Consider the following 16,150-nt stretch of genomic DNA (forward strand, 5'->3'; position numbering starts at 1 on the left):
TTTTTTCTTTGTCAAAGTCTTATCTATAAAGGGTAGATGTACGATATAAGTTATGTCGTATTTATCTATGGTTGGCATGACCATGATTCCTGGTTCGTGCTCAGTTGGCCTTCGGCATCGCCAGTGACCATTTGTGTAGAAATTGTGCTCTGATTGGAAGCCATTTCTTCTACTATTTTCCCTTATATATAACTTTTATTTATACATTTTTATTATTTATTTATTATTTGTTTTTTATTTATTATTATTTTTGTTATTATTTATCATTTATTTACTATTCAATTATTATTTATTATTCTGTTATTCAATATATATCACTAATTTGTTAGATTAACCTTAATTGCATTGTGGTGATGTTTTGAGAGTAGTGCTTCCGTACAAGAGAAATAAGATGATGGGATGAAGTTACAGACTTCCAACTTCTTTCAGTGCAGAGGTGGGCACTGTTTTTGTGATATTGGAGCGGCGTTCACACCCACTCCCTAACTTCTCATTGGTTGTCCATGTAAAACTGCATCCAGGACTTTGAAAATTAGCAAGAAGCAAGTTGACAAGAATCCAAAACTTTCGGCCTGGGTAATTAAGGATAAGGACTCCAGGTTTCTTGGGGGGAAGTGCCTGGGCATAGTGCAAAGACGGCTGGATCAAGGTATTGGTTACCACTTTTTGCAAGCCTTTGAAGAAGCCGCTCATAACGCGTCCTCACCAAGTTAGTAAAGCCAATTTTGTTAAGAAATGCAATGCCTGGAACCTCAAGAAAGGGGAGCAGGTGGTTTGGAGAGATTGTTTACGTTGCTCTCAACCGTGGTATATCGATCCATTGGCAGCGACCGATTTTACCCCCAAGCTTACAAAAACGATAACAAATCACCTAAACTCGTTTGCTGAGATGACCCATAGCTCTCAAATGCCTGAGGATTTCCGTAGCTGAGTAAAGTCGCCCGGCAGTTGCCAGATAAAAAACAAAAGTGAAAATGTGACTACGTAATCTCAGGTATTTTCTTTCTTCCTTTCTTTCTCTCTCTTCTTTTTTTTTTTTTTTTTTTTGTATAGCATAATGTCGACTTTGCATTTCTCGAAAATGAAACAATAACTCCTAATAACTAAATTGGGCTGAAGGTGCAATCTTTGTCCCTCACTACGGCAACTTAATCAGTTTTAATAAGGTTGTTGGTATAAAAGATAGTGAATGTGGGTTTTTGGGGCTATGCTGGAACTGTTGTTGTTACTGAATCTAGTCTTAAACCAATGTAACTAGCTTCAACCATATTGAAATGTGCTTCACCTCATCTTCCTGTCACACTGCGAAAAACATTCAGACGTGCTGTGTGGACTTAATAGAAGATTGGCCTGGAATAGGGCGTTTGCTATTTTTTTGGCTACTTGACTTGGTATGATCTTTGGTATGGAAAACAAAGGGAGTGCGTGAGGGATTTTCCAATCACTCTGATGGTGTTAGGGCCTCTTGCTGACCCCTCACAACAGATACTATCTCCTTCCATTGTCGTAAGTCCTGAGCCCTTGCGATCCATTCTTCCATCGCAACACGTCTTAGGTCTTATTTGACATTATCCATCTTCGAACTCTTCCCTCTGTCAGAGGGTGATTTTTGTTTGATCTTATTTTGGAGATCGGAATTCAGGTGATTGATGAAATGTACGTTTACCATGAGTTTCGACGTCCTTGACGCGTTATTCTCTGTAGTCGTGATTGTTCTGAAGAGTTTAGTTTCTCTGAGGGTTTGGCGTTTTTGAAGTCGGTGGAAGGTCAACTTCTTTGCTCTATGGTCTTCCAGGAGACCATGTGTCGTGGGGATGTTTCCGAGACTTGTAACTGTACTGCTGAGGTTACGTGATTTGTAAGACAAGATAGTATTGTGTTGACTGTAGGATAGTCTTCTTCTTGTCGTTGATTTAGATGTCATCACCACGGTCAGTCTGGGGACCCACCGCTACTTCCACCATCATCAAACTCGCCACCATCCTCTGTTTTGGCTGTGTACATAACTATTTGGAACATTTTCTAATTTGCTCAAGAAAGGAACCATCGAGGTTATGGAGGTAGGAGGGAACCTTTAAAGGTTGTAAGAATGAGAAATGGTCACTATGGTGTAGGTCTGCTAAGAGATCTGGTATGAAAGGAGGATTAGCCCATATGTAGGCCATTGCTTGTTTATGAAAAACTGAAGGTTTGTTTGTACTGTATAGTGATAGTGAATGATTCGTTATGAGGAAGGCTATTAGTTTACCTTGTGGGGTTGTAGGGTTGTCTGTCCAAAGGGGATGTATTGTATTGAAGTCTCTTAGTAGTAGATATAGAGGGGTTAGTTGGCTAAGAAGGTCTAATTGTGTATCTGACGTCATGTTTTCTGATGGTGGAAGGTATAAGGAGCAAATGGTCATTGAATGATGTAGGAAAATATTGGCAGCAGTGGTTTGGAGAGGAATATGGTGTAAAAGTGGTAGTGTTGACATATTTATGTGGATGAGGATAGCTGTACATCCTTACTTGGTTTCGGCTTTTTGAGTATGGGGACGTGCGTGTGCCTTGCTGTGTTTCTTGTAGACCAGTGAAGTCAGGTTTATATTATTGAAGAATTATTTGTATGCTTTCCCAGTTTGGTACGAGTCCTCAACATTTCCACTGCACAACGGAATGCACTATTTAGTCTGATGTGGTGTTGGTGTTGGCAATCGGATTTTTTTTATTTATTTATTTATTTATTTCTATTTATTTATTTTTTCAGGGTAGAGGGACTCAATGGGGGAGGGTTGAGTTGGACTGGACATACTGTATATCTAGTCATTCCAATTGGGTATGGTAGGGTTATTGGGAAATCTAGGATGGGATGGATTTCAACTTGTGTCTTTAATGATGCTGAAGCTGCAATGAATATTGTGGATTGCGGTGATTTTTTTCTGATTTTGGTCAGATGAATGACTTGTTAAATTTTTTGGGATGGAGAGTTTACTGGCGTGTTATAGATGATGTACTCCATTACGTCTATTATGGTGTCATTTTAGGACTTAAATCTTTTCTTTGAGTGGAAAGGTTGTTGGTTTTGGGGTGGATAAAGAAAAGGGATGAATTGGTTTGTAGGTGAGGATCTGTAAAGGAGGTTATTGTGTTCTTTTCTTCATGTGGGAAGACAGTGTGTGTTCGGTTGAGTGGTGGAAGGTGATGAATGGAATTTTGGTTGAGGGTTTTGGCAGACTGGAAGGGCGGCTTTAGGGTTGTACAAGAGGTTCTTGTATTTCAGGTGGATTGGGGTGAGGGATTGGGTTGCAGTTTCTAACGACATTGGTGAGGGGAGAGGAATGGAATTTTGGTTGAGGGTTTTGGCAGACTGGAAGGGAGGTAGGGTTGTACAAGAGGTTCTTGTATTTCAGGTGGATTGGGGTGAGGGATTGGGTTGCAGTTTCTAACGACACTGGTGAGGGGAGAGGGAGATGTAATGGTTTTTGCATGGAGTGTTTGCACTATGTGTGTAGTCTCTCTTGGTGTAGTTGTTTGAGTGGAAACAGTGGGGCAAGGTGGTTTCGTCTGAGGGACTATAGGGCTTCCGCTTTTGTGAGTTCTAGTGTGATTCTTAAGGGCCATTTACACGGTCAAACGGTTTGACAAACCCGGTTTGTCAGATAAGTGTTTGAAGTGATGTTTGACCGTGTGAATGGGGTATTTGGTCGTCAAACACGTTTGTCGAACGTGTTTGACAACCAAATACCCTATTCACACGGTCAAACATCACTTCAAACACTTGTTTGACAAACCGGGTTTGTCAAACCGTTTGGCCATCTAAATGCCCCTTTACCCTGGAACACATTCATTTTCATGCTTCTCTGAAACTTATGGATCGTGTCCCTGACAAAGAGGACAAAGGAATACAAAGGTGTAGCATGCCGACAGGAGACCTTTCGGTCCATAACTAGGTCGGATGCGATTTTTTTTTAATGATGACAAACAAATTAATAAATAAAAATAACAATAAAATGATGATGAAATAATTAAATAGGTAAATCTAAATAATAAACAAACAAGTAAATAGTAAATAATAATAAATGAACAGAGAATTGATAATAAATAATAATCAAATAAATAATAATAAACAAACAGACGAATAAGGACAAATAAACAATATAAAATAAATGGCAGGTATTACAGCATTACTTTTCAGTTTGGTATACTATGCAACCTGAAGATGATACAGGGTGGTTTTGCTTGCAGTAGCGGGGCATTATGTGCGGGGGCTGAGCAGTGTACACATACACCTTCTCTAGAGTGTCCAAATAGAGTGGATCCTAAACAAGACTGCTCAGTCGTGTAAGCGGCTACTGGGCTATGCTACTTCCCACTCTCATACAGGGCGACCGCTAGGCCCAAACCGCCTGCCGTGTGGGTTATGACTACGGGTTTCCAGAGATCACCAAATCCTTCTCCCACCGCCAAACAGCATCGCCATTGGACTTATGGGTGCTAGTTGGAAAGATGCAGTAATTTTTAGTGGAAGATGATGAATGAATATTTGATCAGTCTAAGTCTCTGTCTCACCCTTGGCAACTCCCAGGTGGGAGTAGGTCCTGAGGAGTACCATGTGGAAGTGGCGGGGCAGAAGTTGATTCTTCCGTTTGATTTCTACTACCCGAGTCTCAATTCGAGGTCCTCTTCTTAGGGAGATGAGGTGAAGAGTTGCAGGTACTGGGTATCTGGGGGAGACAACCTTCTCTCCCCCGAAGACTTTCATAGTTGCGGAGAAGACCATTTCAGAAAATACGAAGTTACTAAAAAAATTCAAAATATTCTGCACTTATTATAAAAAGGTAATTTCAGAGCTCTCGGGGTTGCTATGAAAAGTAACGTTTTAGAATATTCGAAGTTATGAAAAACATTCATTGTATTCGAGGTTATTAAAGAAAATTTTGAACATTCTATTTAAGTTTGTTCAAAAAAGACCGTTTCAGACATAAGAGATTATACAAAAAGGTCATATAAGAGCACTACGCTAAAACAATTGTTTCACGCCTAGATCATGAATACTCATGATACGACACCTACACTTAATTGCGACACCCTTTACCTCTTCGTCTTACAAATATTTTCAGTATTTGTTCTTCTGTGTAGTATTGCAGTCTTGGAATGTGAACTACTCCCATGCTGGTGTTGAATGTTACATGTGGCGTTGTCTGGACGTTGTCTCTCCCACAGTTGTGCCCCTGACTTTGTTAAATCGAGTTCTTGATCCTTGTTTCTAATCAATTAATTTCTAATGATAAATGTGAAATATTTGAATACAACATATCCCAAGTGTGGGAAGACAAATGACCTATATAATCCTTTGGTGATACCTGGACTTAAGTCAAAAGATCATGCTACCAGTCCCACAACCCTATTCGTTTTATAAGGAAGAAATACAATGTTTATATAAGTTACTGATGATCATAGCAAGATCCATCTCAATCTTCAAATATTTATCAGTCTTAGTATTATACTTATCTATGTGCATGGATTAACACTTGGGTTAAATTTCATTGGACACTTTTGTTATTATTGTTCTAATTTGTCTAAATCTCCTTAGATACCCAGTTGATTAGAGTTATCATTTGCTATTCCTCTTATCTTAGTATCATCAGGGAATCTGAGGACATTAGATATAAATCCAGTCAATGTTGTTATAGATATACATTGTGTTCATGAACTTCACCGACAATCTTTAGGAATATATTCTCCATCGAAAAACCTACAATATTCTATAGCGAAATACAAAATCATCATGATTGGAATTAACGTGGTTGCCCAAGTCAGTACACTTTGCAGCCAACCGAACACCGATACTCCACCCCTTAGGGACGAGTTACACCAAGCTTACGACCTGTTTACGACCACCGGCGACCACCGGCCAGTTGCAGGTAGTCGGTTATAACATAGATAAATAGATAGATAAATGTATTACAACACACACTGAATAGGCGCCAGTTTATCTTATCAACCACATTAACTTTTTTTTCCATTTCAGTTCCTTGCATAGGTTTTGTGTCGCCGACCAATCGCTTGATTTTCGGTCGAAGGTGGTCGGAAACAGGTCGTAAGCTTGGTGTAACTGGTCCCTAAGGGGTGGAGTATCGGTGTTCGGTTGGCTGCAAAGTGTACTGACTGGGGCTTTACCTTTCCCCCGGGACGGTAGTATATATTCCTAAACTTATCAATAAGTTCATGAACATGCCGTTTACAGTGACCGTCCACCTTGGTTGGGATCTACTATTTAGCTCATTTAACTACTTGTTATCATAATGTATTGCAACGCCGTACTAAGATCCATCACGTAATATAAAGGGTTGATGTGATATTGAGTCACGTGTTAAGAGATTAATGTCACGTTACAGAGCATGACGTCACGTCGGGCCCCTCGTCACATCATTGGGTTACGATTCGTCATTGAGTGAAGATGATCGTAATCTTATTAATTTACCATTGCTTTTATAGAACAAATCACTAGTAACGGCTATGTAATTCACTGGGGTTGTTGGGACCTCGTAGAAAACGGGTTCAGGACTATAGATTTCAGTCAGCCCAGCCCTGGGTATAAAATCGCATCAGATCTCGAAATACTTAACGATGTATGTGACGAAGTGGTAACTCATGGAATCTATAATAGAAGTGTTCAAGTGGATCAAAGGCTATAACAAGGGTGAAGCAAACAAGGTCATCATAATAAAACAACAGGGCAGGACTCGCAGTAATGGGTATAAACTGGACAAATTTAGATTTAAGAAGGAAATAGGCAAGAATTGGTTTACTAATAGGGTGGTCGATGAATCGAATAAACTTAGTAACCATGTAGTAAGCGCTGAAACTATCAGTTGTTTTAAAAAACGATTAGACAACTTTATGGATGAGGATGACAGGTGGTGATGGATACGGAGCTGCCTAGTGTAGGCCTTATGGTCTCTTGCAGTCTCCTTTATTCTTATGTTCTTATGTTCTAATCCACGAGGTACTCGAGTTCAAAACTCGTGACGTCCGGGCCTGATTGCTTTATAATTACTTTGTTGCTGTGTAGGCCCTTTGTCATATAATTACTCATGCAAAGGCGGGATACACATTATTATAATACAACACGTGTTGCGTGTCTAACGTGGATTGGGTTGATGTTATTTACATGCTAATTAGTTTCTGAATCGATCTAGTTGTTTAATTTGTCCGTAAGGCCTGACTAGCTACCTACAATTTCACACAATAATACATATTCAACCTTCTGTGCTTAGATTACTCTTATATTGCTCTAATTGTAAGCTATTTTGTAATCACTTTATATGCATATTATTTCTATAAGGCGAGTGAGGACATACTTATGATTTCTTGTGATCTACAATGAACATAGCAAAGTTATACTTACGGTTGCATGGGTAGAATCTCACTAGGTGTGTTCTTGTTAGAAATATTTGATCACAAGAAATAATATGTATGTCCTTACACGCCTACGTGTGAATGGAGGTAATACGATATAAAGTGAATACAAAATAACTTATAATTTGAACAATATAAGAATAATCTAAACAGACAAGGTGGAATATGTGTTATTGCGTGAAATAGTAGGTAGTTAATCACGCACTACAGACAAATTAAACTTATTCGATTCAGGAACTAATTAGTATGTCAATTATATGAACCCAATCCACGTTAGATACGCAACATGTGTTATATCATAATAACGTGTCCACATCATATTGATATGTGTCTAATGCACTGTCACCTCGACGCTTTACGTTAATGGGTAAACGAACACAGTTTATTCCAAGGTAAAACGAATACTATAAGGTACGTTGAGCACCCCCCTCTGCGCACCTCCACCGTGACGTCATAGGAAATCCAGAAGGGGAGAGTGAGAGGTGAAAGAAAATGTAAACTTTAAAGAAAACCATCTGTATGTATGGTAAACTTTAAAATTACACTATGATGTTCACATAATACTGAAATTACTCAGTATCACTTTCTTATTCTCAAATTATCAGTATCTGAGATATGACCGCCAGAAAGGTTATAAAAGTGTTTTCCATGCTTTCACATTAGGTGGATTATATTAACATGACGAGTCATTAGATGGGATGACATGTCAAGCGTGGTTTTTATATGTAGACCTTTATCTCCACCAAGCTCAGTTATGTTCTAACCGAATTCTTTAGTCTCTTTATTTGCAATTGAATGAAACTTTCAGGAAATGTTGCTAATAAATAGTTACTTTCAAAATGACGGCTGCATACCTATCCAGATGACCGAGTATTGTGTGTGCTACATAATTCAATCCACTTCTTTCTAAGTTCTTTATCTTTGGGTAGTGAAAAGAAATATATATTTTTATCACCTTTCAGTCTAACGGCATTGCAGTTCTGCACTATACAAACTGTTGGCATTTTTACATGTTATTTGTCTGCCTTAGCTACCCCTTCAATCAGAAGATGGAGCTTCGCTCCACACACTGGTGTGTGAGTGACTGACAGCTCTCGACCCGCGGAACCCTGGTCTCGATATTTCCGTTGACGTCATCATCTACCTGCGCAGTGGAGAGGTTTTCTGGCACTCACCCCCCCCCACACCGCTAACGTACCTTACAGTATTCGTATTACCATGGTTTATTCTACCTCGTTTGACTGTAATATTGGGGTACTGCCGGCCGCATAGTTTTCAATTGTAGTTATATTCCCAATAATAATCACAACTTTACCTAATCAGCCAACAGATATGCTATAATACAAGGTCATGGGCCTCACATTTTCAATGTGTCGTTGATATTGTATATGCAAGAGCATTAGTATATGGCTTTAAAATAAAGAAGTGGTTTGATTAGGCTAATTTTCTATTTCAGTAGGTAGGTTTAAACTAGACAGTTGAAAACTTAGAGTTGTTAGAATTTTGTAGTGTAGCAAAACAATATCACCAACTATCATCTGACTACTACGATAAATGAAAATTGTTGACACAAGGGTGTCGTTTGTCCATATTTCTAATTTCCGCAATTTTCTCGTGTTTTTTTTATGTGAAACAAAATTTACTGGTGTCTAATGCACAGGAATAACTACTGTATCGATAAGTCCTCTGTCGAAAAATATGACTCTTCTACTCTTAGTGATAAGATTGTGATGTTATGACGTATGAAATTGGACAGTTGGGAGTGGGGAGATGATAAAGTTAGTGAAAGAGAAATTTATTAGTGAAACGTCGATTTCTATAATGAGTGGATATGTTTTCTCTACGGATTATATAGGGTACAGATATAAATACATTTTGCGAGTAAACATGTAACACGATATATTAAAAAAATCATCCCGAGTTATCAGGCGTGTCTAACTCTGCTCTTAATTCGTACCTTTATATGGAGTTCTCAGAAGTACCTCAGACTGCTACCAATGCTTGTTATGTCAATAAAGGTTGGTCCTGGACTAGCCATTTCCGTAGTCCTGTGCAGGTAATCACCTCGTACCGCTAAATACGATAACTTCTGTACGCGGTTAAACCTGTATCAATGTAGGGAGTATAATAACTATATGTTAGATTACTATTTTATTTGTCCTACTATATACTTTTAAATTTACGCAAGAAAGGTACATTAGAGAAATATTTCCGCTAGGGACGTCATGTCCGTTTAATGACAGAAATCCGTTTTAATGATGCGTTTTCGTAGAACGGCAACAGTCGTTAGACGGATGAGGACGACGACTAATAAAGAACGGGAAATAGAGGCACATCTTTTAAAAACACTAGAAGTGGGAAAGAAAAAATATTGCCCGCAATCTAGTAAATAACTATTTATTTATATTTTTATTTATTTAATTCAATGAATAAAGCTATCTAGCAATAGAAATATCAATGTCTGTCCATAAGTATGATACAAAGCTGAAAGGGTTACACGGAAAAGTAAATAGCGAGACAAAGAAAATGGATTTGAATTTAGAATTTAAAGAAAACGTAATTTTTTAAGCAATGACTAATTCTTTTAGTAACTTTTTCATAGGGGAGGGATCTTTATAACGGATATTGTAGGAGTACGCAATGAAATTTTATTATTTCAAAGTTCTAATGGAGAATGATGAATTCCTCCAAAATTGGATATGTAAAATATATATATTACTAACTGTGTAATGCAGAGATACATTAAAGACCAAGACAGGCCTTGTAAAGAGGGTACAATGTTTTGATCTAATCTGTCAAATATAAAATTGACAAAAACTCAAAACTTTTGGGGTTTTGTCTATTTTATCTTTGACAGATTAAGTAAAAAATTACAACCAGTTCACTTTGTCATCTATACAAAGCTTAATGTACACTATAAGACTGCAACAGACTGGCCATCATCCACAGCACAACGCAAACTGTTAGGCAAGACTAGATTAATCTCGTATTTAAAATGAAAAAGTAAATATATAAAAGAAAGTCAAATAATATAGTGTAACTCAATATTAGTAAATTTAATATTTATACATGCTTGCTTTGTTTTAGTTATTTCTACATTTTGGAGACAAGTTGATGGTCATAACACATATTATGGTGCATGATGACGGCAGTTGCCAAGTAATGTATAAGTAAATGAACGAATAAATAAAAAGGTGGAACATAAATACATACAAGGGCAATGAATAAATAAATAAATAAACAAATAAATAAATAAATAAACTAACTAAATAAATAAATAAACAAATAAATGAATATATAAATAAATAAATAAATAAAGTAACTAAATAAATAAATAAAGTGAATAGATAAAGTAAATAAACAAATAAATAAATAAATAATAAATAAAATAACATAAAGATTAATCAATCGAAGATGTAGATAATATTTCAAATTAATCCTAATAAAACATTACACATTCGAACGGCATTCACAAACAGAAATTTCAAACTACTACAGAATCAGGTTTAAGCTCAGCCTCGAGGTATTTTTGCCTTTGTATAAGCACACCTTTATAACCAATACCCTATTTACTTACCTAACTGCCTATAACGCGATTCGTTTTTGTTTTATTCAAATTGTTTACATAGCCTACATTCTTTTTTCCTTTCACTTCCTTTATACTTTTTCCACAGTTTGTGCGGTTTGTCATTCTTTTCTTCTATGTTTACTTTTTCGAATACAAATATTTCTGCAAGTTGTTCTTCATTACCAATATCTCCTATCAATTATTGTTGTTATTTCTTTCTTCCTTCATTCCCGAGTAGTGAGTCATGAAGTGGATCTGAGAAAAGTGAGATTTTTGTATGGCAACAGATGACTGGTTGAGATGTTGCCATATGCGTGGATCTAACTTTTCTCTGCTCCAGTGGACTAGTTATCAGGACCCTCACATGAGGTTGGGGGCTGCATATGCCCTGGGGTCATACATATAGGGGGGGGGGCAATTCTAGTTTTGACATGCCGCCTATAAGACTGACAAAATAATTATAATAAAAAATGTCAGAGGAACCCTGAATATTTTACCGTTAGAATGAACAGAATATGAAATATTTTCCCCTTATCCTTTCTGCAATAAGGACACTAAGTACAATTTTTCAAATCTGTTTAATTATTTCGCAAGCCAATAGCTAAAACAGGCTGTAAGAGATGGTGGAGGTGGGAACTGGGGATGGGGGAGAGGGGTGTCACTGGAAATCCCCCCACCCCACCCCCAAGGGAATTTGGCATGTACATAAGAACATAAGAACATAAGAATGAAGGAGACTGCAAGAGACCATAAGGCCTACACTAGGCAGCTCCGTATATAAGGGCTCTGCTAGTTATTGCAATTTGTGAATGACAGACGATTATAATGAATTTCTAAATAAAATTTCAATCGCAAAGCTTGGATTGCAGTTTGTCGTGATTATTATTTTTGTTATCATTAAAATGTTTTCAATCATGCATGAAAACTTCAAACAAAAAATTAGCATAGTAACAGGAGGGTTGATAACATTCTTTCCATCTTCTTTGAGAACTATTACCCTCATATAATAGAAATAAGAGAAGTAGAAACCTTCTTGTTAATGACATACAAAACAATGCATGTCGTCTCCGTCAGGATTTTCCCTCTCAAAAATAAAGTAAAACAAACAAATGTATTCATCACCACCACTTTTGGTCGGAAATGATAATGGATATTTTTCATGACATGATAAGATTTTCATTTTTTTTATACAAACTTAACGAGGTTCAAAATAATACTCTCTTCTCCTGATATTGGACAGTTTATTCATATTGTATGTTAACCCACCTGCTCGATATGTTGTTGATCATAACAACACCAATGATATACAAGTGATAAAAGGTCTTCGTTTTAATAATCTACAAGATTCATGATAAGATATTAGGTTAGGTTAGGTTAGGTTAGGTTAGGTTGAATGAGGGTTATGCTTATTGTCATGAACTTGTACAACCGAAGAGTCGTAAATCCAGGATGGTCCACACGAAGAATTGTCACCCTAGGATAGCCCACATGAATAATGGTCACCCTTGGATAGCCCATATGAAGAATTGCCACCTTGTCGAAGTCTGGGATGACGATTCTTCATGTGATCCTAAGACTTCTCTTTAGACAGTTATAGACGTTATTATATTAGACACATATATTGTATCTTAATTGACCTGCATAAGGGACTGTTGATGTACTCCCACATAAAAATATCCAATAGTACTTGGAAATTATTTGTATTCTTTGTTATCAATTATCATATCACCTATAACAGATGGAGTATCCTCATGTATGAATAAAATCGTCTAGTGAAAACTAGAAAAAGGTAATGTCTCTTGTTCTAGTTACATAGTTAAAGAGATCCAATTTTCCTTTTGGAGACTGACATAGCTAGATGCAAGTGCAGCTTACTCACTACATTGTGTGCCTCACTTTTTAGATTATGAATTTTTTAACCACTAATCTTATTTACTCTCCTTAAAAAACACTCAAAATACAATCTAGTGTCATCTTCTATCTTCTTGTTACGCGGTCTCAATCCAGTTGTACAGCTGGAGAACAAAGTTCATGAAAATGTCAGCTTACTCACTACATTGTCTGCCTCAATTTTTAGATTATGATTTTTTAACCACTTCTCTTATTTACTCTCCTTAAAAAAACACTCAAAATGTAATCCAGTGTCCTATTCTATCTTCTTGTTTCGTGGTCTCAACCCAGTTGTACAGGTGGAGAACAAAATTCATCGGCACTTGAGTGACATATATCGTTGGCCAGTGACATAAGTCATAGATCAGTGAATGAGCTTCAACCAGCGATGGTCTGAGTTTAATGAAGGTAAACATAAGGCTACGTTTATTCATCTGTGAGGTAATAGTACAATGGTGACCACTGGTGTATTCCCAACGACCTCTAATGTACATTAAGGTCAGAAGTTTTGTTCACAACTGTAAATTGAAGAAAATTAAGCAGAATATTAACCAATCTGTATACAAAAACAATCCTAGATATGAAATATATTTTCTATGGCAATGTCAAGCACATTAAGCTTTCTTTGATGTCAAATAGAATCAGTCACATTAAGTATTTCATCAGAGATGATCTCTTTTCGTCATTAGTATTTTCCATCTTAGTTACTGTTTATATAATTAGGCGCTCATACTACTTTTAATAGTTTCCCTCCTTGTCATTTCATCCATAGTTCCTTTTCTTTTTAACTAAACTCATTTTCATCTCGTACACGTGGCAATTTTTGTTAAATGGTTTCTCTCTCTGTCTCTTTCTCTCTCTATCTCTCTTTCTCTCTCTCTCTCTCTCTCTCTCTCTCTCTCTCTCTTCTTGAATAGGCCAGTGTTGGCTCTGGAAGTAAACATACTCGCAATTGACCTCCAACTATTTCGAAGAAATTATAGATGATCTTAGCAGAGCTCAACAGCAAGCACCAGGCGTCAGTCTTGTGATATAAGGGGTTTTGAGGGCTATAGGACTTCGTCAATATTTGTGATAAGAAAAACCTATCCTTGCCCAAAACCCTCCTGTCCAGTGCTTCACCCATCTGCTCATGCGCGGCATGAGGAGTGCGACGTGTCATGATGTTATAACCACGTCACTGCACCCCGACTAGAACCAATTCCCTACATTCTAACCTCTGCCATATTGCTGAGGCAATATGGCTTATTCTCGACCTGCCACCCTCACCGATATTAATGCCGACCTCGCTCTCAGTGATGACGAGGACATCACTGAGCAGCATTGGCCTCTATTGACTATGCACGAGCAATATGTTGGTCCCACACCCTGGCAGCCGTTGCTTCCTACTACTCAGCCACCATTGCCACCACTGCCACCGCAGCCGCCATTGCAGCTGCCTCCATCACCGCTTTCACCACCGCCACTCACGCCTCCACCCACACCCACACCAGCGCCACCAAACGACCCGTGGACCAGACTTCGTATACGAGTGAACTCTATTCTCCAGCTTATAAGTCATTCAGGCACGACAAGAACTCACACAACACGGGTTCCGATAACTCCCTCCCTCACCTTCATCCTCACCTTCAACCCGCAGTTCACCTCTTATGTTAGATTAATCTTTCGTGAGAACTCGACCGTGGATACGAAACTTCGCTGGCTTGCTGATATTACCAAGTCATTCAGGCTCAATCCGGAGTTGGCTGAGGTGAAGATGTCTGCTGTCACCTCTCGGTATCTATATTTCACGAAGACGTACCGAAATCATAGAGTGCCACGAAGGGTAATTTCTTATCCTTGCAGCTTGATGTTCAGGACTCGATCGAGAGACTACATATATTCCCCACGTATCTCGTCACCCGTCTCAGGCAAAACTCCATCCAGTCGCATATAGCGGGTGCCACTTCGACCGCCACGGGACACCCATCATCCGATTTATTATTATTGCCTACAGAATATCACTCCAGCTTCCTTCCTTGCCGACCACCGTGCGAGTTTCGAAGGATGAAAGATGAACAGCCTTGTTACTTCAAATGCTGGGGAGTGGGTCACATATCTCGGCATTGCTCTGCTTCCATTGGCAAGTATAGCTTTTGTGCACTGTGCAGGCATTCATCCCTCCTGTACTTGCCCACGTCGCAACTCCTATCAGTCCACCTTCACTAATGATGTTTTTACAGATGACCAGCCTCCCACTCCCACTCCAAACTCATCCATGTGGAATTGACCCCGCTGTTATGAACTCGGGGTCAATGTATGGCACGGATGTAGGAAACGTGCTCGGAGGGCCACCTCCCTGACTACAGGCGCGCCATCACCACCACCTCGGTCGCACCTAAGAGCCGTCCCACTGCTGTCACCCTTAAACCTGCCTGATTCCCCTTAAGTAATTGCCCTCCGCGTGTAGTACCTCCATGGAATTCGAACTTGGTACTCCAGTGGCCGGGGTTTTAAACCCCTTCCTATTTAACGTATTGCTGCACCGCTTGCAATTCCTTTTTTCCACTATTCCCAGCACAACATTACCTGCAACCCTGACGACATCTGTGTGCACTCCTACGAGTCGACATCCGCTTGTTCCTCGGGGCCCTGGAACCTGGAATACTCCAAGTGTTTACTGCAGGACAGTGTCATCCCGCCCTGCGCACAATACCTGTATCTGGGAGCGCCGCTACGCATCACTCCAGCCATATCTACTCGTCAGCCCATCCATCCCAATATCCAAGATCTTCTCCACCGCCTCGAACGGCGCTTTATTCCCTTTAAATGGCTCACCAACAATACCGCTGGACTATCCATCCCCATGGCAAGAACCATATATGTTGCCTTCATTCGGTCAGTCATAGACTATCTTTCCCCAGCCCTTAGTCAACTCTCCAAGACCTCCTTGTGCCTTTAGAAAAAGAGTATACACGCCAACTTCTCCTACTTCAGCGTCAAGTGCCTCCACTCACCCCCATTTGGCCCCGCACCATCCCCATGTCGTAAGAGCTTCACTTGACCCCTCCGCATCCCGCCTTCCGCTGCGTCCCGGCGTTCACACCCTCGTGAACACAGTGTTCCACCCTACAGTGCCTTTGTATCGACGTCCCTATAGCCGAGGTTAATCACGAACCGCATCCATGGAAGATTCCACAGACTCATGTCACCTTCGAAAATAGACCCAGTGCTCCTCCAGAAACAATTAGCTCTGGAACACATCCCCGCAGTGTCCTCCCCTGTCCCTGCCGCGCACCATCTTTACGTGGA

The 16,150-nt window shown here is 39.1% G+C and overlaps 1 protein-coding gene across 1 annotated transcript in view; it reads left to right on the top strand.

The window, feature by feature from the left end:
• Positions 1-637: 637 nt before the first annotated feature.
• The window catches only part of LOC143036081 (uronyl 2-sulfotransferase homolog pip-like), a 95,388-nt gene continuing 79,875 nt past the window's right edge, over positions 638-16,150 (top strand). Inside the window, exon 1 of the mRNA XM_076203337.1 lies at positions 638-994. The gene's annotated coding sequence lies outside the window, so the exon portion shown is untranslated. The remainder of the gene's footprint in view (positions 995-16,150) is intronic.

Source organism: Oratosquilla oratoria, chromosome 20 (genome assembly GCF_046742065.1).
Source record: "Oratosquilla oratoria isolate Oo_2021 chromosome 20, ASM4674206v1, whole genome shotgun sequence".
Lineage (NCBI taxonomy): Eukaryota > Metazoa > Arthropoda > Malacostraca > Stomatopoda > Squillidae > Oratosquilla > Oratosquilla oratoria.